At 44.4% G+C, this 23792-nt stretch overlaps 1 pseudogene; it reads left to right on the forward strand.

Moving 5' to 3' along the window:
- The first annotated feature begins 20980 nt into the window (after positions 1 to 20980).
- On the forward strand, positions 20981 to 22344 carry LOC125945786 (uncharacterized; annotated as a pseudogene).
- The last annotated feature ends 1448 nt before the right edge of the window (positions 22345 to 23792 follow it).

Genomic DNA, 23792 nt, shown 5'->3' on the forward strand with positions numbered 1-23792 from the left:
TTTTCTTCGTCGGTGACGTCCAGTAGCATGGCCTCAAGCGTCGTTGCCGGGTTCCTACCGTAGACCAGGTGGAACGGCGCCATGTGGGTCGTTTCTTGCACGGCCGTGTTGTATGCGAAGGTCACGTACGGAAGGATGGTGTTGTGTTTACTGTGTTCAGCCTTTTCAGGTGGCGGGTTGGCAGCCTCTCCACGATAGTTCTTGTGTAGTCTACCTTGTGTGTGACGAGCGTAGGTTATATAAGGCCCTGACCGTAAATAAAAACTCTTTGTTGTTTCGCCGTTACGACAGTAGATCCGGGTTCGCCTTCGCCCGGTGTCTTTTTATTTCGTGCCATTTTTCATTGGTGCGGAATACAACATAAATGGCGACGAGGTAAAACCGTGAGTTCATGAAGATGCACGCCTGCACTCATCGCCCAGAAGCTTCGTCAAGCTCGAGAATGCGAGCTCGAGTTGCGTCGCCCCATCCAGCAGTCTCCGTCGTTCGCGACGCCGCTGCGGCAAGTTAGGCATCGCAGCGCTGCCGTGTCGCCCGCCACTCTTTTCACGCCTGCGCCTCGCTCTACGCCGGTAAGCCATGGCTGCCCTATTCAAGTGCAACTCGCCGCCTCCTCCGTTTCTTGCTACGCCTGGTGCTGCATCAGTACCGTGAAGACAATGGAAGCTTGCGTTTCTCAACTACTTGGAGGCTATCGGGGGCGAGTACCTCACGCAGCGACGTAGAAAATTATTTTACTGAATTCATTAGGCTTGCAAGGGCAGCGAATATATTACAGTCTGGCGCCACACTGCGTCGGAGCTCATCAACGTACATATGAAGACTGAGCCCAACTCGGATGTTTTCGACGAGGCAATTTCACTGCTTGACAAGCATTTCTCAACAAGAGTAAACGAGTTGATGGAGCGACACCGCTTTCGACAGCGTCGTCAGCTGCCGGGTGAGCCCTTCGAAGCTTATGCCGGTGCACTGCGCGAGCTAGCCGCAAGTTGTGATTTCGGTGATCAAACGGAGAAAGCCGTACGAGACCTTGAAGGGTCGGCATAGAAACAAATACGAGAGCGTCTGCTTTTTGAGGGAACAAGACTCGACATCAACTTAAGGAACTGTCAGCTGATTCAGTGGTGCAAAGAATAGTTGACAAGCCTGAACGTAGGAGTGCAAGTGGATTTTCGGCGTGCTACCGTTGCGGGTCAACAGAGCGTCCAGCGAATGCGAAAGAATGCCGTGCTAAGAAGGTGAAATGCCGGAACTGCTGCAAAGTTCGACACTTTGCGTCTGTGTGCCGTTCAAGACGCCCGGGTGAGTCTCAGGGCAACCGCGAAAGCAAGAATACGCCTGAAACGACGAATGATATCTCTGTTCTCAACCTCAGCACTGAAGGTATGCGAGGAAAAGGAATTTACATCGATGTCAACGTTAACAATACTACTCTGAGCCTCCTCATCGACACGGGGTCGTCTGTCTCCCTGCTTAGTGAAGCAAGCTTTCAAGAACATTTCTCCGGCTGTTCACTTACGGATGCTAAAGTGAGGCTGGTGGACTACTCAAGGCAACGTATTGCAGTCAAGGGTTACTTTCTGGCGAACGTAGCCTAAAAGCAGGTTCAAACCTGTGTTCTTTTTCACGTCGTGGAGCGTGGTACAACGCTTTTGGGACTGGATGCCATACAGAATCTCCAACTTTGCATTGAAAGGGATACGCTGTCGTGTCTACAAACAGAGTCACAGCCTTCAGCGCTGCTGCCAGCCCACCTGCGTGGTGAATTTTCGCACCAATTCTCCGGTAAATTTGGCCAGGTCAAGGGTTTCGTGCACGAAGTGAAAGTTCATCCCTCGGTGAAGCCTGTAGCTGCCAAGCTACGACGGTTACCGCTTGCTCTGCGTGAACGTGTGTCTGCCGAATTGCGCCAACTGGAACTGTCGGGCATCATAGAACGAGTTGATGTGGCCGAATGGGTATCGGCGATAGTTGTTGTGCAGAAACCCAATGGCACAATACGCCTCTGCGTTGACCTCCGAGAAGTGAACAAGGCCATCATAGTAGATGGGTTCCCCCATCCCACACTGAGGAACTGCTGCACCACCTGGTAGGTGCAACTAAATTTTCAAAACTGGATTTGAAAGCTGCGTACCATCAGCTGGAACTGACAAGTGAAAGTCGTGAACTAAAAACATTTGTGACTCACGAAGGCCTGTTCAGATTTAGAAGAGTATGCTTTGGCCTTGCATCTGCACCTGCAGCTTTCCAGAAGTTGATGTCATCCATACTGAAAGGGTGCCAAGGGGTACTGTGTTACATAGAGGATGTGGTAGTATGGGGAAAAACTGCCAGTGAACATGACGAGAACTTGCGAGAAGTTCTGAAACGGATCTCCAATGCAGGTCTCACACTGAATGAAATATATGTTCTTTATGTGGAACAAATATCCTTTTTGGGTCATGTAGTGAGTAGTGAGGGCATCGCACCCATGCACTCAAAGGTTGAAGCAGTCACCCAGGCAGCAGTGCGAAAAGATGCACCAGTGTTACGATCGTTTTTGGGAGTCGCAGGATATTACGCCCGTTTCGTGCCACACTATGCGGACATTGTAGAACCGCTCAGGAAACTTTTGCGCAAACAGCATGCGTTCGTCTGGGACGAAGCCGCACAGCACAGCTTTGATGCAGTCAAAGCAGCGTTATCGTCATGCAGTGTGATCCACATGTTCGATCCAGAACTGCCGGTGGTTGTGACTACAGACGCCTCCGACACAGAAACTGGGTGCTGTACTGCAGCAACAAGCAGGGAAAAAGTTGCGAACGGTAGCTTTTGCATCCCGGTCACTAACGTCTGCCGAGCGCAAGTATTCTGCGGGGGAAAAAGAGGCCCTCGCGTGTCTTTTTGCATGTGAACACTGGCACGCGTACTTGTGGGGCCGGCGATTCCTTCTCCGAACTGATCATCAAGCGCTGGTGACATTGCTGTCGTCAGGAGGTGCTGGTAGAAGGCCGCTACGAATTGCAAGATGGTCTGCCAGACTTTTGTATTATAACTTCGACTTTGTGTACCAAAAAGGAAGTGATGACGTAGTGGCTGATGCCTTATCCAGACTAGCTGTGACATCTGCAGCTGAGCCAGAGTTGGACGAAGAAGTGTTGTCCGTGGTACTCTCTTGTATCACCAAAGGGCAGCTTCAAGCAGCTACAGCTGAGAGTGAAACGTTACAGACTCTGATTAAATACATTGCTTCTGGATGGCCCACCAAAAAGATGTCAGCCCAGAAGTAAGGCCCTACCATTAGGTGAAGAAGCTCTCAGTGATAGACAACATTGTGTTCAGAGGGGACAGAATTGTTGTGCCCGAAACCTTGACATCTGAGTTGGTGGTATTTGCACATGACACGCATCCAGGCATCACCAGCACAAAGCAGACTTCGAGAGAAATTTTGGTGGCCACGAATGGATACGGAGGTGGAACACGGAGTCAGAAGTTGCCACGTTTGCCAAGCAGCTGACAAGTTGGCAAAACCGACTAATGCACCCCTGCAGCCTGTTGTGTTTCCAGAGCTGCCATGGCAGAAGCTCGCCATTAATATTGTGGGCCCCCTCAACTTGCAGCAGGCAAGTCCGAAGTTTGTAATAACTCTCATAGACTATCATTCTAAGTGGCCGGAAGTTTACTTCACAAATACAGTGACGTCTGAAGTTGTCATCGACTTTTTAGCTGATGTTTTCAGCCGCGAAGGCTACCCGGAGGAAATAATTTCTGACAATGGACCCCACTTTAAATCCCAGGTATTTGAAAATTTCCTGAAGGAGAGGGGAATCAAGCCTAGTGTCTCGTCCGTCTATTACCCCCAAGCCAACGGCTTGGTCGAAATATTTAACAGAAGTCTGAAGAACTTCATTCAACGCTCTGTTTTGGAAGGCAGATGTATCCAGTCGACTGTAGTGGAATATCTGGCCGTGTACAGAGCAACGCCGCATTCTACTACAGGAGTTTCCCCGTCTGTGTTACTTCACCGCCGCCAGCCGAGGACTCGCCTCGACATTGTGTGCTTGCCGTCCAAGGAGCCCTTCCAAAAGCCCGCATTGGCCATGCACCGGCTGCGTGCCCGTGTTCAGGCAAAGCAGATGTCAATGAAGACTTATACAGACGATAGGCGAGCGGCGAAGGCTCCGAAGTTCCGGGAAGGAGATTATGTGAGAGTTCGCACACAAGCAGCTGTGGGAAAGGCTGGGCTATCCTACGACAAAGCCCCGACGAATAGTCAAGCAGCTAGGTACAAGCTCTTTCCGCTTGGAGGACGGGCGTACATGGAATGCGTCGAAGTTGGTGTCTGTTCCAGAGCAGTGTCAGACCGGGAGGAACCAGAAGTCGCTAAGCGTCCTGCCCACTGAGGAAGACCCCAACCTGTGTGGTGCGGACAACTCGCAACTGCCTCTGCAGGCAACCACGCCACCGAGATCATCGCCTTATTTAAGTTCATGTCAACCCCTTAACAGTCCCTCAGTGGTGACGTCAAGAGGACCCTCGACTAGGGACCGACAGCTTCCGTCACGGTTCCAGGACTTCTTTTTGTGACTTAATTTTTTTGCGAAGGGGTTGATGATGTGTTTACTGCGTTCAGCCTTTTCAGGTTGCGGGTTCGCAACCTCTCCACGATAGTTGTTGTGTAGTCAACCTTGTGTGTGACGAGCGTAGGTTATATAAGGCCCTGACCGGCAATAAAAACTGTTGTTTCGCCGTTACGACAGTAGTTTCGGGTTCGCCTTCGCCCGGTGTCTTCTTATTTCGCGCCATTTGCACTGGTGCGGAATACAACAGATGGCATCCCACGTCTTGTGTTCGACGCCGACGTACATTGCCAGCATGTCTGCGATGGTCTTATTTAGGCGCTCGGCGAGGCCATTCACCCGCGGGTGGTACACACTAAACAATTTCTAACCCATAAGGGTGTAAATCAGCTTGTCCCCAGACGAACACCCTTTGCCAACTATTGGGTGCTTAAAAAAGGGTGCTAGGAAGGGGTGCAGAGGCCAGCACCCTTAAGGAATGGTGCACAGCATAAAATTTTAAAGGGTGTAGTGGTCGCACCCTTACTAAAGGGTGCTCTTGTACCATAACACCTTATGAAGTGGGTGCTGGAAGGATGCTCCACATTGATTCACCCGAGAAGCAAAAGCCAAAGATTGACGCACGACCGCAAATGTATCCACAAACGTAGAATGCTCTACTCCGCAGACAATGCTGGGTGACAGGCCGCATGCTAGCAACTGATATTTGGACATTATATATATATATATATATATATATATATATATACAGGGTGTCCCAGCTATCACGCAGCACGACTTTAAAAAAGAGGAACGGCGTTACGCGAAGCAAACCTAGTGCGTATTGTTTCCAGTGCAGTGGAGTAGCTGCCAGTAATTTTTTCGTGACTAAGATTTAATTCGTTAATTTTAATTAATGATCTAACTCGAGAAGTAATGTCTTAATGATCAAAGTGTCAATAACAAAATTGTAAAGCAACATGAAAAACTCCCGATACAGCTTTCTGTTGCTCAGTACGTGCTACATAAATGTGTTTTTCCGAGCGTGAAAGGTGCCCGCGGATACAAGCAGAATTGCCGCGCGACTGGCCGCTCGAGACGCTTTGCGGAAGTTTAACAATTTGTGGTGCTGACAACAGAAAATTGGTAGTGTAATCATTTTATGGCTGAACGGTAAATGATCAGAAAGCAGAAGACCACGTGGTGCCAGTGGGATCCTAATTAACGACATCTGAAGATAATTACACTAATAATTTCCAATTACTAACACCGAAAATAGCATTCTCATAAGCTTGCCTTGTTTTCGGTGACTCTTGGTTTCCTTCATATGTATTGCAGAAATGGTTAGACAAAAGAAAACGTGCATCTAAAAATTACAGCTAAACTCACGATGAGGCAACAATGCGCAGCTTCAGCACATTCAACATGGCACACTTTTGGTGACTTTGTTCAAAAACTTTGTAGCCACTACTATAGGGCACTCAATGTGAGCCCGAAGAAAAGGCGCTCCAACACAAGAGTGTTGAACAGCTTGCGGTCGTACTGGATATTGAAGAGCCAGTAAGCAGATAAAACAGCCGCCAGCCCCTCCTCCCCATTTTTCACCGCAAACAACTTCTCTCGGTCCACCTTGATGTGGAGAAGGTCAGTCTCTTCAACGTCTCCTCCAGAAAATACGATGCAAGGGCTTGCAGGAACGCTCGGGTCCTGTAGTACCAAGAAAAAGTATCGCATCATCACCGAACGGCCATGAATAGTACATCGTCCCCTCTTCATACTTAGTCACTCTTTATAAAGCTTTCTGCAGGTTATAGGTGATTTCAATGTAATACAAACAATGTTAACAATACAAATGGCTAGTTTGACATTTATGCACGCAATTTTGCTTTATGCCCGACGCATATTTTGGGACCACACCCAGCAGAGCCCAACCTTCTTGGGATGGCAGCTTTATTTTATAATATATATGTCGCACAAAATTTGCTGGGGCTAATGCGCACGTAATTTAAACATTGCTGAGAACTGAAACAGCACGCTTCTCTGCTAGTTTTTGCATGCCATTTTAATATTCCACTTTCACAAAAAAGTGACTGCAATACAAGGCATAAGCAATAATTGCGTGAGTAATCCTTCAGGTGATAACACTGGGTGACAACACTGGAAACTATCTGGCATATAGATGCAGGTATGGGCCGCACGTTTTGCAATTTAGGAAGCAGGGAATTGGCCCATACTTGAAAGTGGCATTATCAGTTTCATTTTTAAAGAACTATAGAAACCTTATTTTAGTCAGGTGTTTTCTCCTTTTAGATAATTCGGTAGACATAAATGGTTGGCCATATGTTATTCGCCTACAACCGCCAAATAATAAATATTTGAATTTATTTTCTCGTGTTTCAATTTCAGTTTCCTCAATCCAACTAGGGCTGTGAGGTGCAGTAGATTAGGTCACGTGAGACATGAAAAAAACGACAATCGCTGATATAGTTTCAATTCACTACAACACTTGAACACGTTTGAAGAGCTATAGACCACAAATGATTTATCAGTAGTTATATTACAGCTGCTTTTTTTTCCTGTCTCACGTGACCTAAACACCAACTACACATCACAGACATTGTTAGGATGATGAAATCAAAACAAACATGCCGAATAACTTCAATTATACATTATTCAACATTCGTAGGTAAATAATACTGGGTGATCATGAATACTAATGTCTAATGCATCAATTGGGAGAAGAAAATATGCACGCAAAAATTTTATGCTAAACTATAAATTCTCGGTGAGCTGTTGTCCTATACAATCTGATGTTATTTCTGGCACTTAGTTGCAAGACATATTCCAGGTTCATTGCCACTATTATTTCACGGTTGCTCGGGCCCTGCTCATCACCACACTTTTAAACGAAGTCTCTCTTCAGTCCATTGGCATTCTGAATGCCAGTAATGTTAAGCTTGCTCGGGCCCTGTTTGTCACCACCCTTGTAAATAAAATAATCTCTTCAGTCTATTGACATTCGAAACGCCCGTAAGGTTAAGCTTAAAAGTGAAGACGCAACATGCCATGCATGTTGGCAGCTGGCAGCTCCCCGGGAAACACCTTTATGCTTTTAGAGTACTTGCTTTACTTATTCCTTTACTAGGTTGTTTGAAATACTATTCTTAAGATTGCTTTTATATAATTGGCTCCCAAAATTGGGGGGAGCCGCCTATACAATAGTGTAGACACTGTCCGTATATGGTATTTATCTACACTGTTTATTTATGTGCCATATGTTGCTAGGTAGCAAATACACAAGAAAATAACAACAAATGCCTAACATAAGCATACAGTTCCTGATAAAGAAACACTGCTTAAAAACATCAGTAAGAACGCGAACAAATGGAAATTTTGCAGAGCATTCTCTTGCCCACAGAAGACATGGCTGCTAGGTCCAAAGCTTTGATGCAAACATAGGCACCGCCAGTTGGGAAGTGTTCGCCTCAAGCACTAGCTGTAGAACGTGATCTCAGTACAGTTTTTGGAGCTATCACAGGCGCACCATATGGCAAAATTTTATGACGTCCCTTACTAGACAGCAGCAGTCCTCAAATAACAACCATATATCTAGGGAGTTCGACCTTTGGTCATTTTTTATTCGACAAACTTTTCCTGTGGTTGTTGTCAAGCACGTTAAATTTTTTTTCGTTGAATATAATTTTTGACGAATGAAATATTCATATTTTCAAAAGTCACAAGGGTCCGCATCTCAGCGTTCTTGTACGCGGGAACAGTTTAACCAGTAATTAATGTGTAATGGTAATGCTTCGAGCTATGCTTGTGGAAGGAATTGCTATCATTAAAAAAGTAACACAAATTAAGTAAGGTAGCTGACAGACAAAACCGCAAGTGGAAGTTTACTTCTCTAAGGGCTATAGGCTAACATGTTAGCACTGGTAGGTCGCGCTGGGTTCAGCAAATGACATGACGTAAAAAAACAACACCCTTCTTCCTTGATGTACTAATGAAACTCGTGGAAACTGAGTTTCTCTGTATATCGAAAGCTTACACACACCGGCAGATATCTGCAGTTTGACTCAAACGACTTCACATCCCACAATACATTGGTAGTCGCGACGCAACTGCAAAGACCATCTGCAGTTGAAGAGACGACAGAAAAACATAGGAGAAAGCGATTATCATGGACCTCTTGAACAATGGCTACAAAAGGAGCTTAATTCAGCACGTGTTGCAACAACTTGACCTGGGCGCTTACACAACCCTCAAACACTTTCCTACACGAACCGTCAGTAATTCTGCCTCCCGCCAGCCATCCCTTCGGATCTCTGTCACGTAGATTTTTGGTATAATCGAACAGCTAGCATGAGTGCTGGGGAACGAGGGTATCTGTGTAGCGCAAAAACCCACATCAACGCTTGAGCGGCTCATACCCCTACAAAAAGATCGGCCTCCTAAAGAGAAGTTCCCACGATTAATTTACCAGGTGCCTTGTGCTCAGTGCTACGCCTCCTACATCGGTGAGACGAAGAACTTCCCAGATAGCATTCGGCTGCACAAAAACGATGTAGGTAGTTTCAATGTGGAGTGCAACACCCTCGCAGAACATTGTGAGAAGCATGATCATTGCATCAGCTTCGACGGCAGCCGTGTCATTGGCACTAAAGCTAACCACACGAGGAGGCACTACCTAGAAACGTGGTATATGCAAGCCACGCAAGGAAACCTGAACACATCCGCAGGAGCACTTCCAAGCGTATAACTGCACCACCTTCAAAACCACCGGCGAGCACGACAACAAAGAGACCTAGACCGGGAAAGGTGGAAAGAGCAATGGTGGAAAGGACAACACAAGGCTGCTCAAGAACAATATTGTGGTCTTTCGGAACAGTCATCCTGAAGAGGCTGAATTGGCCTCGACACGTTGCGTCAGTTTTAAATTAAAACAAATCTTGACTGGAGAGTCGTACTTTACTCTAAATTTCTTTATTAAGCCAGACAGACTTCTGTAGATGTTTACCTATACAACTAAGATGTGCTCTCGGGTGCACACTGCAGGTGTTGCAAGAATCGTGCGCTGCACTTTGACAGCACTAACATTCTAGGTGAAAGCAAAGATTACAAGTAAACTCCTGGAAGCGCATGACATGAGGAAAAGATGCAATAACTCCTTGAGCAAGGCTTCAGTTTTCTTGCACAGATCAAAATAAAACCTTTTTTCAGCCTCAACATAAGATGCACTTTAGAATGTATGTCGGCCCTAAGTTCACCATTGGGACGCGTCTTTAGTTTTGCATTGTGTGCGTGCATTCAAGATGCAGCGCTTATATTTAGCCTGCCATGTTGTAAAAAATTGTTTGCGAGTTATTGCGCTACAGTTATGTCCTTCAAAAATCAAGTTTTTTCTGCTATGACGTGGTCCTGACCACGCTGAATGAGGACTTGTTTTTACAGGAATTCAGGTCGGCCATTTCAAAGTCGTTTATTCCTTTTTGGGCTCAGGTATCTGTTCTGATATTAACCTTCCCGTGTTCGATGTAGATCTATCACAGTAAAGCACAGCGCCTTTCTGACCAGTTTGGACAAAGCCCATGGGTACTAAACATGCATTGTAGCCGAACAGACTTGCAGGAAACTTACCTCCTCTTGCACAAACAAAGATGACAGGCCATTATGTTCTTTGACATTGAAAGACAGTATCCGAAGTGCCGCAACTGTTAGGATGTCTGCAAAGTGAAAGGATTATAGCAAAAACTTTAATGCACGTTTTTAGTATCTTACAAATATTCCCTAAATCGGTGACAAAGGTTGGTTTTGAAAACTATTCACGCATGATTTTCTGTACCTAAAAGCAACGGAACACTGGTGCTAGGGTAACATCCCCTTATTTATGTTCACTGCACCTTGAAGGCCTTTCCCATGGGTCTTCCAATACTGTCTAGTGCCTGCCATGGCACAGAATATCCTTAATGTAGGCATGTAACGATGCAACACTACGCCAGTTTATTTCCTTTCTACACATCAAACAACGCACCATTAAATAATTTAAGTTTAAGACCAGATATGAGTTGAAAACCTCAAGAACGGTCTTCAAAGAACCAAATCGGTAAACACAGATGTACTCTAATACCATGAGACGAATGAGACGAAACCCTGCAAAAATAATGTCGTGGAGTATAGGTCTAAAAGCTGCCGATGAAGCCTTTGTAAGAGTACTCACGTCGTGTTCGCAGCCTTTCCGGTGACATCTCACGAGCCTTTTCAAGTGATGCCATTACACTTGGTTCGCACGGGATGTGCTTCATTTCTGCCATTTTCACAATATTGTTGATCCCTTTTGCAATACAAGGTGATGGGTCAATCTTAGTTAGTCTTGCAAAGTAACTACAAAACTGAAACAAAAGATACGTCCAAAGTGCACTACAACAAGAACCCAGCAAATACATAGCAGTTATTTTTACCATGGTATCTACAAGCACGTCATTTACATTGAAGAATGGGCAAGTGACAGATGTAAACAATCCAAGTGAGCACTCTGACCTAACAAAAGAGAAACGGCAATTTTTATCTGAAGGTGTACGTGAAATCGGAAATTTCTAGTTACACAGAAAAGAACACCAAGTTATGGTGCTCGTTGTTTATTCTTTCTTTATTGAAATAAAAATAAATCGAGTTGTCACCATGTCTTGGCGACCGCTACCCTTTTTCACTTAATACAGAAAAGTTAAAAAAAGAAAGTCTTGCTTTCGATAAATGCAAAGGTTGACAACACAGTTCGCACACAGTTCTCTAGCATTTTTCACACATGAGTACTGCACACGCACTATGCACACACACAATGTAGTTAAGTCAGTATTCATCACAAATGCCAGTGTCTTCATAGAAGCATTGAATGACTTTCGTTGCTTTGTGGTGTACCTTTTGATGGCCATGCGTCTGTGGCGCAAGGACAGCCTTGCTGACATAGTTAATGAGTCTTCTGCCCAAATGCATTAGAGTACTAACTTTTTCATCGGATCAATATTTAGAGAGCAGTAGTTGAGGCTTTTTGGTAGTACAATAAAACATGTGTGCATTAAAATTAATTTTTCAATCAGTTACAAAACCTCTAGTTCTTTTTGAATGTAGTTGCCTCCACAACCATGCAGGCTAACATAATGTAAATGCTGTTTCATACATAGTAGCAAAAGTTTACTTACCCTCTCAATGATCATCATGTATGGGTACTTCCTCTTCGCCTCATGAATACTATTTGTTGCCATGTCAGAAATTCTTTGGCGACATGTCAAGGCCATCCTTTCATTGATTTGATCCTCATCAGGAGAGCCTTTGCGAGATTCACAGCTGAGCCACTCCGTGTGCATTGCAAAACTTGTTTCGTCTTCTCCGTCTATTGTAGCGATAGCAACGTCGTGATGGAAGCAACACCAATATAGCTCATTGCGGCATAAATAAACCTGCACTATGCAAGGAAACATTTCAGTAATGTTATGTAACCTTGATTCTCCTATTAAATTCCCCTCTTCTACAATGTTTCGAGCCTGAATCACCGATGGAAAACAGTAGGTTTCACCTGTAAGGATCCATAGCTCTTCATTCAAAGCGGGATGCTCAAGAGGTGTCAAAAGCTAACGGCCTCATTTACTATCCTTCTTATGTGATACATTTACACCAACACACAAATACTTAGGATTTCTTCCGCCATGAGAATAGTTAATTAGATGGATTAACATATGGCCTTGTTTCCACCTGCTAGACAGGCAGCAAACCAACAAAGGACTGTGGTCGAGCACCAAACAACTTTGTTAGTATCCTAACGGCCTCGTTTCTACTATATCCTTGCATTTTCTTGCAAGGATACAGTTTGTATCTAAATGTTTTTTTTGATTTATGGGTTTTAGCTTTGCCTAGATAAATTGATTCATTAAATATTTGGCCAGCCTAAAGTGAATCACGCATCCAAAATACTTTGATACCACCTCAAAACAACAGAGAGCACTAAATAGACAGGATTAAATTCTGAGCGCTTCTATTCAGTGAAAAAATGGAAATATTTGAAAGCATTAGCAAATGAAAATTCGACGCTCGCCATTAGCTTGCTACACGTCATCCTAGATAAACAAGTTAACATATTGTATTTGACTGCAGAATGCCCCCCTCCATCTTTTGCTCATTGTGCCGCTGGAGCTTTACTGTGGCTGTTTCTTCACTGCCCTTCCTGCGTGACCCAAACTTCGTGCGGTTCTCGCCCACGCGACCATCACTAGGGAGAACCCTTCGCTGGTTCTTGAATCTGTAGCGCAAGGCTACCTTCCAGGAGTCCTGAGAGCTGCATGAACAATAAAATAATATTGTGCTGAAATTGAGGGGTCACTTATTGTAAAGGAAAGGGCCAAATAAAATTTTTAGTACGCATCATAAAAACAAGGAAACGGCAAAGCAGCGCAAACAACACAAATGACAGAACATATGCTTACTGCTACCAATTGGGAGTGGTTTTACTAGCATGTGCAATATGTTCTGTCAAGAAAGAACAGAAAGATTAAAGACACCCCAAAAACACAATTTCTGGGAGAAAAGAACGTAAGATTTCAGGTACAGCAGTTCTTTACGAGCATGGTCTTTATGAGCGTAGTCGAAGGAGGGCTGAGGCAAGTCTCTCCCCTCGTGTAGATGACGAAAGCTTCATAGGTTTCCCTAGGTGTTTTTCCTTGATATTAAACCACACGTCTGGTGAAGCTTCTGTCCGCAGTTATTACGTTGGGAGTGTATGGGAATATTGCTGTCTGTGCCAGCCTCAATGAATTTTCACGCTCAAGGATTTGTACGACATGAATGTGCCCAGAATCACACTGCCAAGAATCCCCACAACTGGCTGACCCCAGTAAAATAACAAGTTACTTACAGCTCCACTTCCTACTACGTCCCTCAGCTGCGGGTATTTCTCAAGCAGAAGTGAGGTCACCCTTGAATAGAAATTACGAGTTGGGAACCTGAAAATATTTGCAATATTAAGATTGTTGTCCACACTGAGCGAGTTTATGGCTTTGCCCCGAAAACACTGAGAAGAAGCTATCGATAATTCTGCAAATGCCTTTGAGGATAGTAGGTACATTTTTGTAGTTCCAAGGTCTGCAGACTAAATGAATTGAGATATGGAATCTAATGCAGTAAAACATCATTATTTCAAGCCTGTCTGACCACACAAAATTTTCGAATCAGCATGTTTTTCCAGCGTACATCTTCGAACTTGTGCAAACAGTCCGTGCGTCCAGATCAAATTATCCAAAAAAGTTCCATTACTAATTATGAGAATATGGCAATTTTATGAAGTATCTGGCTTTTGGAAGTACGCGAGTTGCAATTATTAACAATTTACTCATTCTTCCAAAGAATCGCAAGAAATTCAGAAAACCTGGCGGTCACATCTTGACACTATAATTATGGTAGCAAGAATTTTGAAAAATTTCGTGCCGACTGACCTTATAATTCAGCTGGAATTGCTAAGCCCACAGCCATCAAAATTAAGGGGTAATTTACTTACCGTGTGATCATCTTCATTTCTGCGAACACTATGTCCACAATTTTTCGGAACGCTGCCAACGAAATCGGGCTGCCAGTTGTAATACTGTCATGAAGACTGCCAAGACTTGGCAGCATGAAAGTGTGCCCATCATCCTCTGAGCGTGAAGGCCTACAAGAAAGCTGCAGTTTAGAGGTCAGTTCTCAACACATTGCTACCGTAGCAAAAATATCAGTGCCTTACGTCAGCGACAGGTAAGCACAGAAAAAAAGTTATGTTAGCTCTTCTATTGCGCAAGATTATTTGGAATAGCGTGATGTCAGTGCCGGCCAAGCCCAGCACTTAGTTTACTGTCAAGGTTCCAGACCTAGTACAGTGCTGGCATTAGGAAGCACTGAAATGTGTATAAGGACAGCAATGAAGATTCTCGTGCTTTTGTTGGAAAAAGTTACTATGAACTGCGCCTCGACTCTAACGGCAACAATACTAGCTGACACATGCTAAGGATATATAAAGCGTCTTGTGTTTTGGAATACTTATGGTACTTCGACTTTAAGAAACATTCTCACTCCGAGAAAGCCGTCGTAGTTATTACGAGGAAAGAGGAGTTAAATCCAACAGAATCTCAGTGATACACTCACACCTGCAACAAAGTTCAGCATGATTCGAATTCATAAAATTTACTGCCACAAGTGCAGCGCGTACGATGTGCAGCATTTGGTCACAGCAATTTTCTTTGCCACTATGGACAATATAAATGTGGGAGCCGCGAACATGCCAGTGAGCTAATGTGTTACCGAGATTGCCACCGCCGTTCCGATCAAATCGAGCATGCGCATCAACGAGACGGCCAAACGACAGGGACTACAATCCTAAACAAGCAATCAAATCACATGCATTGCATCGGATCGCTCAGCATTTCTTGGGTTCGTTGCGTTGTCGTTGGCTTTGACTTCGATTCCCTTTGCATGGGGGAAAGCTTCGCGTTCACCCATCTTTCTATAAGAAAGGGGCTTCGGTTTTCTTCACACCCTTTGTCTCTTCTCCCTCCCCAGTGCTAGGCTATCAGGCCGACCTCTCTGCCTTTCCAATATTCAATAAATATCTCTTTTCAACATGACTACTCGTGCAACCAATATTATTTTGTCACCCTGTGAGACTACCTAAAATTATAGTGTGACACTCAAACACACTTACAAATCGAAGGAAACGCCAAGGCGATTTTCATGATCTCCGCTGCCACTGGCCACCATACTGTTCGCCACAATGTGCTGCAAGGAAAAAAAATTAGCATAGCTTGCACTGAGGCGCAATGATAGAGACAGCGGAGCTGATGGGAACCTAGCTCAGAATGATCGATTGGCTTATGCGATCCACTGCCATGGTTACCGGGGCACTACTAGTAGTTTTCCTAAATTTGTTGATTAATAATCCATTATCGGTTAGGTATTGATTAGCTATCGATTGGCCTATACGATGCATTGCCATGCTTACCGGAGCACTACAAGCAGTTTTGCTAAATTTATTGATCGATTTTCGATTAGGTTTCGATTGGGTAATGTTTGGCTATCAATTAGAAATTCTTAATTAGGATTGACACAATTATCACTACCTTACCTGGGCTACAAATGAACCAAACTGCATAACCAAGCTCGAACTGGGTTAAGCTAAGTGTAGAGGAATTGGCAACGCAGTGCTTGTTTTCTGTTCGCATGTTAAACGCTCGGCTTAAACACCTCCGCTGTTTAAACAAATAGCCGATACATGAATTCGTAACTGAGCGGTGAATTTGCTGAATACGCGACTACCAAATCCAAAGCCCTCAGTCGAAGTTGACGCACACTGCGGCTCCCTGTCCACTTGTGGGCGCACCAAACTTTTCGACAAGTCGGGGATAGTGTCCTCAGGAGAGATATCCACATGCTCATCGATCGTCTTGTCCAGTATCTGAAAGTGGTAAAACACAACTGGTTTTTATATCGTGCAGAGCCCTGAGGAAACTCTATGCACGACAAGGCTGTAAACTGCCTCCATCGCTTAATGTGCAGCAGACCACTGGAAATGTGCAACAGTGGAGTATTATTTTCGGATTAGAAAACAGTTCAGTATTGTGCACATGGATGTGCTGCTATATGAGCAAAATGCACTAATAAGCATTTGCTCCACAAAGCACTTAAACGAATCAGCACAGTAACGGAGGCGCTCGTACAGGGCATGACACGCATCACACCTTTGAGTGCGCTAACATGCAGCTCGCACGAAATGTTTTAGCATTTAGTTGCTGACAAGCATAATGCTATTTCTTTATCGGCTATGCTTCACAGCCACTGCAAAAGGTATTCTATGTCTATGGCGGGCAGTGGTGCAGGGGCGATGACAGGCTGCACGGGCACGCTTGCTAAGACGACTGAGCAAGGAGGTGCAGCAGTATGGCAAAGGGCAAGCGTGTACGGTCTGAGGGCGCCTGGCTGACTAGTCGCACTACATAAGCAGCACCTCCAGGCGACAAGGCAAATTTTGGGAGAATCTGAAACTAAGCGGCGACATAAGAGACAATGACAATAAAGATCGTTGCTGGTCGCCGTCGCACTAAAGCACACAACGAGTTTGGCCATATACGGCTTCGCTGTAAAAATGCAATCTACCGTCGCGACGAGAAAAGCACCCCGCAACGAAAAAGGCGCACCGCGACTTCTGCAGCACTACCGCGCCCGTGCGAGGGGAATTATGCAACGCGAACGAGAAATCTACGCGATGCGCCTCTTTTTGGCAATTTAAACACTACCCGGATTCTTCCCTGCACAAATCTACGTTCCACTTTCTGCCACCCAGAAAAACAAGAGACCTACCCGCGGTCCGCTGCCATGTTTTTCTTCAATGTTGCGCTTGGCTTGGACTGGCTTGGCTCGAGTTTTCGAATCAAGAGTGCCAATGTGGCCCCAAGGAAAGTAAATGGGGTGGCTTGGTTGCTGACATCGTGGGATACCTCGCTGGTTCACTCTCCCACAACTGTTATCGCTCGCGGGTACTCAAAAAAGTACAAGTTGCAAAAAAATATATGGTTCAATCAAACACAGTCCTAAGACATCAAGACCAGTTGATCAGAGTTTCACTCCACATAAAAAGGAAAAAAATATCAAAATCGAGCTCGATGGCGTAATAACGACCTCACGTGAAGTATAGCCTACAAGTTTTAGTTCATCAACCGAAATACTCGTAGAAATTTCAATTTCATGGTCTCTTATAACATAAAACTAAATGACCTCAAAAGGTCCTGCAGTGGACGTTCTTTGGACAATCGGACATACTTAAAATGTCATGCAGAAGACGTTTGCAGGATGAACCAGGGAATGTCGTCCTGAGGACGTACCGAGGACGTCGTAAGAACTGCGAGGACGTTTGTACTACTTGAGAACGTCCTGAGGACGTCGACTGTTGTCTGGGTACCTTATCGGGTGCAGTTAAAATCAAACAAGTGAACACGTGCACTTACCTGAAACTAGCTCGACGTCAGGTCGACTTTGCCGCCGAGAACCGGGCACGCGCAAATTGCTTCTTTGAGTGCGTTGAGGTTGCCACCCTCAAGGACATATGTCCTTGCCGCACCAAGGTGGGGTACACTAACTAGGAAGCGTGACATCGCAAGCAAATCTGCATACACAGGATCCCTGGCACTTGCAAACAGCAGGCAGTCAAACTTCAAACTAATGCAGCAGCGAGAGCAGTGCAGAAAACGCGGGAAAACCACACCATGTGACCATGGCAGCATAGAATAAAGAACCATGGCAGAAAGAGAGATAGTCACGAAACTTGTCACTATAGCGTGCACAGAAATGCCATAGTTTAAATAAACTTCAAGCTGTTTAAAAACAGATACTTTGCGCCATCTGTTACCATAACTAGTACACGGTCACGCAAATTTTTTTTTATTGTTTTGCTAAATGTAGTGTAAAACGCCACTCATAGATGGCGCAACAAATCGGATAGTGCTAGATTTACTGACACTTATGGGAGCGGTTACCGTTTGGCCTTCGCGTTTTTACTAAGAGAATGAGAGCCTGAAGCTACACCCTCGTTGCCAGCAATGGTATCAAACCTAACCATGTTCAGTACCTATTGCAGTGCGTGCAAAGATAACAATCGCTGCAGTGTAGCAGTCAAAAGGAAAGAAAAACTTATAATCACTAAATAATATTATTCTTCGAAAACACGTAATAATAAATTATTGGAAATAGTATAACGCTTTGGTTTTCGGTACACGGAAGATTTGCCATGAGTTGCTACTCCTCTGTCAGAAAGTCCCTGTTTACTCATCCTTTTTTCTTTTTATTGTGTTCATGTTCTGGAATGGCGTGTACGGGTTGGAGCATTGCGCTCGGTCTGTGTTGTCGCTGTTTTAAGGCCCAAACTCCGCAGGCAGGCTTGCAAAGCTAAGAGGATGCGAACAGTACCGACTTCGACGGAACATAACAAAGGTAAGCGACATGAAAGAGTGAATTTGTGCTGCTTTTTACGTTGAAGGCTTTTCGTGCGACTGCCATTGAAGAGGGCTACAGTATTTACTCGCATATTGGTCAAGGCGTCGAAAGTGATGCCTCTAACTTTGCGGGGCAAGTGTTTATTGTTTCCGCTGACCCCCCCGCTCCTGTTCACCATGCTCGTAACCCGAGCCGCTTGGGCAGCCGTGCTACTGTGCGGGCGCTTACGGTTTTGCGGAGCGCGTTGCGTCGTTACTGTGAGCGCTTCTTCCTGATGACGGCAAGCGGAAAGAGAGAAAAGTCGTCGTCTGTATTCCCGGCCTGGCTACATACAACGATGAGGCGACCATATCGGAGGCAGCCGCGAGCCCTTATTAAAGAGACCGACAATGATTTTCATGGTGCCCATTTTTTTAGTGCAATGGAAAGCTAACTGGTCACATTGTCTTATCATGAAATGGTGATGTAGGAAAAGTCGTGGAACATTTTTAACAGCGGAGCTGTTTAAGCCGGGCGTAATGTGTCTGCTGAATCCAAAAATGTGGGCTGATCCTGACGGTTGTGCGGAAAGGGTCAAGCGGAATGGCACATACCCCTGTCAACTGGCGAAGCTGATACTGGCTAAGTCTAGCTAAGCATGGTTGGGACTACTTAAACACAGTCAGTCGTCGATAACCAATCAATAGCTAATCGGGGAAATGCTGGGGATGAGTTGGCAGTGCTTAGCCTAGCCCAAATACGTGGCCAATACCTTGCGATAGCCAATCAATAAGTAATCGATCAATACTCAATAAATTTCGAAAAATGTTGGGGATGACATCGTAGTGCTTAGCCTAGCCCAAATACGTGGCCAATACGTTGCGATAGCCAATCAATAGGTAATCGATCAATACTCAATAAATTTCAAAAATGTTGGGGATGACTTGTTAGTGCTTAGCCTAGCCCCAATACGTGGCCAATACCTTGCGATAGCCAATCGAGAGCCAATCAATAGCTAATCGATAATCGACAAATAATACATTCCAGTAAATGCTGGTGATGACTTCATAGTGATTAGACTAGCCCAAACACGTGGCCAATACCTTGCGATAGCCAATCAATAGCTAATCGATAAATACTCAAACTCCGGAAAATGCTGGGGTTGACTTGGTAGTGCTTAGCCTAGCCCAAAAGCCAGGACTAGCTAGGTGTCCATCAGCTCCGTTGTCTCTTTAGCATTGCACCTCCAGTACAAGCTACGCAAATTTTTTATTAAGGTTTTTCGATCTGCAATGTAGCTGTAGTCCGTTGGAAGCATGGTAAAAACCATGGTAGGTGACTGCGACAGCGATTGTACGCCGGCATTGCAGGGACGCAGACGACAAGTGCGATGTTCTCGCCTTTCCGTTTCTGTTTTTGTAGCCAGTTTTGCGCCTCGCATTGGTAGTTTGGCAGAACACACGAGTTTTTACAGTGTGACTTGAAAATCAAGTCTGCTTGGCCTTTGTGTGAGTAAATATGAGTAAAATCATTTTGCTAGGCAACATAACAGCAAAAATAGACGTAAATTATGCATCATTCTACTAATTTCACAACTGTGTGCATGTGCAAGCATACAACACTGATATGAGCTTCAATGTTAGCTCGATCACATTGCATTTTGTAACAACACCCTTTGGAGATTTGTGTGACACCACTGAACTTTGTTGGCAGTTCGTTAGTACATGCATATGAGGAAAGTCGGCCATCATTGCAACCAATGAAATGTTTAGAGGGATGTATTGTTTTCTTTATTTTTGCGTTTCTATATGGGAAATTTCTGTTGGAATAATTTTGCACCTGAAGCATATTCTACATAAAAGTATAGAAGATAACCATGTGCGGTTGGTAGGACCTGTACACATGATCTGCATGTCACTATTGAAGGAATGTTACAGGAAGTGTTCACTTTTCTTCTTTCACGCTATGAGGCTTTTACAAAAATGAAGGTGCACTTGGTACTCAGGCACAACAGCTTGCTCGTCGTTCTGAGCACTGTTGTAGGTGATCGTTACCTGGATTCTGTTTTGTGTTACACTAACATCAATTTATACCTGAAAATAATGAACTTCTGTGAAAGTTTCTGATCCATTCCATAAAATGGACTGGTGTTTACATTCGCAAGTCATATTGGTAGTCTGTAGAAGCCATAAAGGAGTATTTTTAAATCAAACATTTGTGTCTTTTCAGATGCCAGGACTCCGCTTCGTTCGCTGCCCACGGTTTGCCTCTCACCAATTCTCCTTAAGGACACTGTTTAGGCACCTGCGCACTACCCATGGCCATGAAACAAATTGGGTGTGCGGCTTGAGTGGCTGCATGCAAACATTTCGTCAGTTTTTTTTTCATACAAGAAGCACGTATACCGAAAACATACTGCATTTGTGAAAGGAATGCGCCCCCGTGACATTTTGCGGGTGGAGATGACACGAAGCAGTACGAATGCAGCACCTGATGTACCTTCAGAAGATGCAGAGTGTCTAGATGTGCAGGCCGAACAGCATGACTCGGTCAGCAGTTCAAGTGACTATGCTTACCATCTGCCAGCACTACTACTCAAATGGAAGGAAGGAAGGCGGCTACCTGAATCCACTGTGCATGAATTAGCCAATGATGTTATTGACTTTGTGGAAACTATCACAGACCATCAGCAGATACAACCTCAAGAGGAGCTGGCCATCAAGATAGAAGAGATTTGCAAGCAGCAACTTGACCAGCTACGGACAAGATCTGGCCAGACAACTTACTGGAAAGCACATTTCCCACTTGTAGAATCCCGTATGGTAGTGTTGCATGGAGGTGACACCATGGAATACGTTCCTTTCTGTGAAGTGCTCAAGTGCATTCTTGAACATTCACAACTTTCAAATGAGTGCACCAGTTACTCCTGTGCAGATGGTTACATGCATTCGGTATTTGATGGAAGTGCATTTAAAAACCATGAGAACTTTGCAGGTGATACCAGTAAACTTTGCCTGCAGTTGTACAGTGATGAGTTTGAAGCGTGCAACCCACTAGGCAGCAAGAGAGGAAAACATAAACTGACTGGTGTCTACTTCTCCGTGCTAAATTTTGATGTGAAGTTGCGGCCAGCACTGTCAGGTATTCATCTCTTACTCCTTATCAAAGACAAGCATATTGCCACCTATTGATTTTCTAAGATTCTTGAACCATTAATCACAGATGTCAGGATACTAGCAAATCATGCATAACTTTGAATGTAAACCTGGTAAAGGGATCCATTTTCATTCTCACTGGTGACAATTTGTCTAGCCATATAATTGGAGGCTTCAAATGCACATTCAGCCAAGGAAGAATTTGTAGGTACTGCATGGCTCTGTGGACTGAAACTGACTACAAGCATTCAGAATTTGATTTTGTGCTTCGCTCGCCGGAAGGGCACAAACACCACTTGAGTACGTTGAGTGCAGGGCTGCCGACTCTGTCATTGTATGGGGTCAAGGAGCCATGTGCTCTTTTTTGCCCCGGATTTGATCCGACGCTACACCTTCCACCGGATATAATGCATGATCTGCTTGAAGGAGTACTACCCTTTGCACTGCGGCATATATCTTCATTAATTGAACAACGATTATTTTCACCTGATGATTTGAACAAAAGCATGCCAGAATGGCTTTATGATCCTCATGATATTGGCAGCAAACCACAGCCCATTTCTAAGCAATATCTTCAAGGAAAGGCTGTCTTGAAGGGGTCGGAAACAAAAGCATTTTCGCACCTAACGTTCTTTGTTGGGGATAGCGTTCCTTCAGACAATGCAGTTTGACAGCTTTACCTACTTCTCCGAGAAATTGTTGACATTGTCATGAGTCATAAAATTCCAGTTGCACATATTGCCTACTTGCAAAGAAAGATTCATTTCTTTTGTCTTGACTTCAAAGCATGGTTTCCATCAGTATCACTTCCATGTAAAATGCATTACCTCATACACTACCCTTCGCATATAGAGAAATTCGGATCATTGAGCCTGCTATGGGCAATGCGCTTTGAGGCAAAGCACCAGTATTTTAAAGATATTGCTCGAAAAATACGCAACTGGAAGAATCTTTCTCACAGTCTTGCAATGAGGCACTAGTTTTTGCAGAGTTTTTTATTCACTGCAGGTGATGACAAAACAACTCCCCGTAATACAGGCGTGAGGTGCATACTATACGAGCACCTACCTTGTTGTATTAGAGAGTTCATAACTGTGAATAATCTTGTGTCCACAAATGCAACGGTTGTCAAATCTGTGACTGTTGATGGCAGGACATACAGTGCAGGATGTTGCCTTGTCAAAAGTGTTCCAGAGGATGGTCTGCCGGAATTTTTTTTCTTGTGTGTCAACTATTTTATGTGAACAAGTTGCTATTGGTTCTGGCTAAACTGCTAGAAACTGTCTGTTTTGATGAGCACTTTCATGTGTATGTTGTCAGTGCCAGAGAAGAGTACAGTGTTCTAACATCATTTTCAGAGTTTGAAATAGAGCCGTTGTACATGCGTGCACACAAGGGTCGAAGTGTTGTGAGCGCTCGGCATTCATTGTTCTAAACAAGTAACAGGACTTTCTCGTGAAAAACTATAACAGCAAACTGCAACACTTAACTTCCCTATCTAACTTCAGTTGTAAAGCGCACTTGTATCAACTTTGTTAATGACTTGCACCCTACTAGTTCTCGGGTGACAACTGTTTTTGTGACTCATTTGTGAAACCTCAATAATGACGCGTGCAGCTATGACGGAGATGTCGGCTTTTTTATATTTTGTGCATCTCCTAAATCTGTCTGAAAACAGAAGTTGCACCACTCACTGCAAGAATATTAATCGCTTGTATTGGCCGATGCTTTAAATTTGCATGAGCAATGCGCATATATAATTACAATGCATTTTGAAGGTAAGAAATCGCATAACACACTAGTATTTTGCCAGACAAATAAATATTTATCCTGCAGAAAAGCTATTATGTGTTTCCGTGGTCCTCTTGGTGTATCCTCTGTACATTAACAAAAATACTACTCAACATCTACTTTGCCTTCGATAGCATTTATTTCTTCTCCCTTAATTCGTCGTCTAAAGTACTCCAAGTGTACTTGAACACTCAGCTATGACCGCTCCAAGACTGCGCGGATCTCCAATGGAACCTTTCTGTCGCGCACTTGGACGCGTCTTGGAGGTTGGAAGATATAAGACTCAACGTATTTATAATACGTAAATTGAAAGAAGACATCAATGACA

This window comes from Dermacentor silvarum, chromosome 5 (assembly GCF_013339745.2).
Source record: "Dermacentor silvarum isolate Dsil-2018 chromosome 5, BIME_Dsil_1.4, whole genome shotgun sequence".
Lineage (NCBI taxonomy): Eukaryota > Metazoa > Arthropoda > Arachnida > Ixodida > Ixodidae > Dermacentor > Dermacentor silvarum.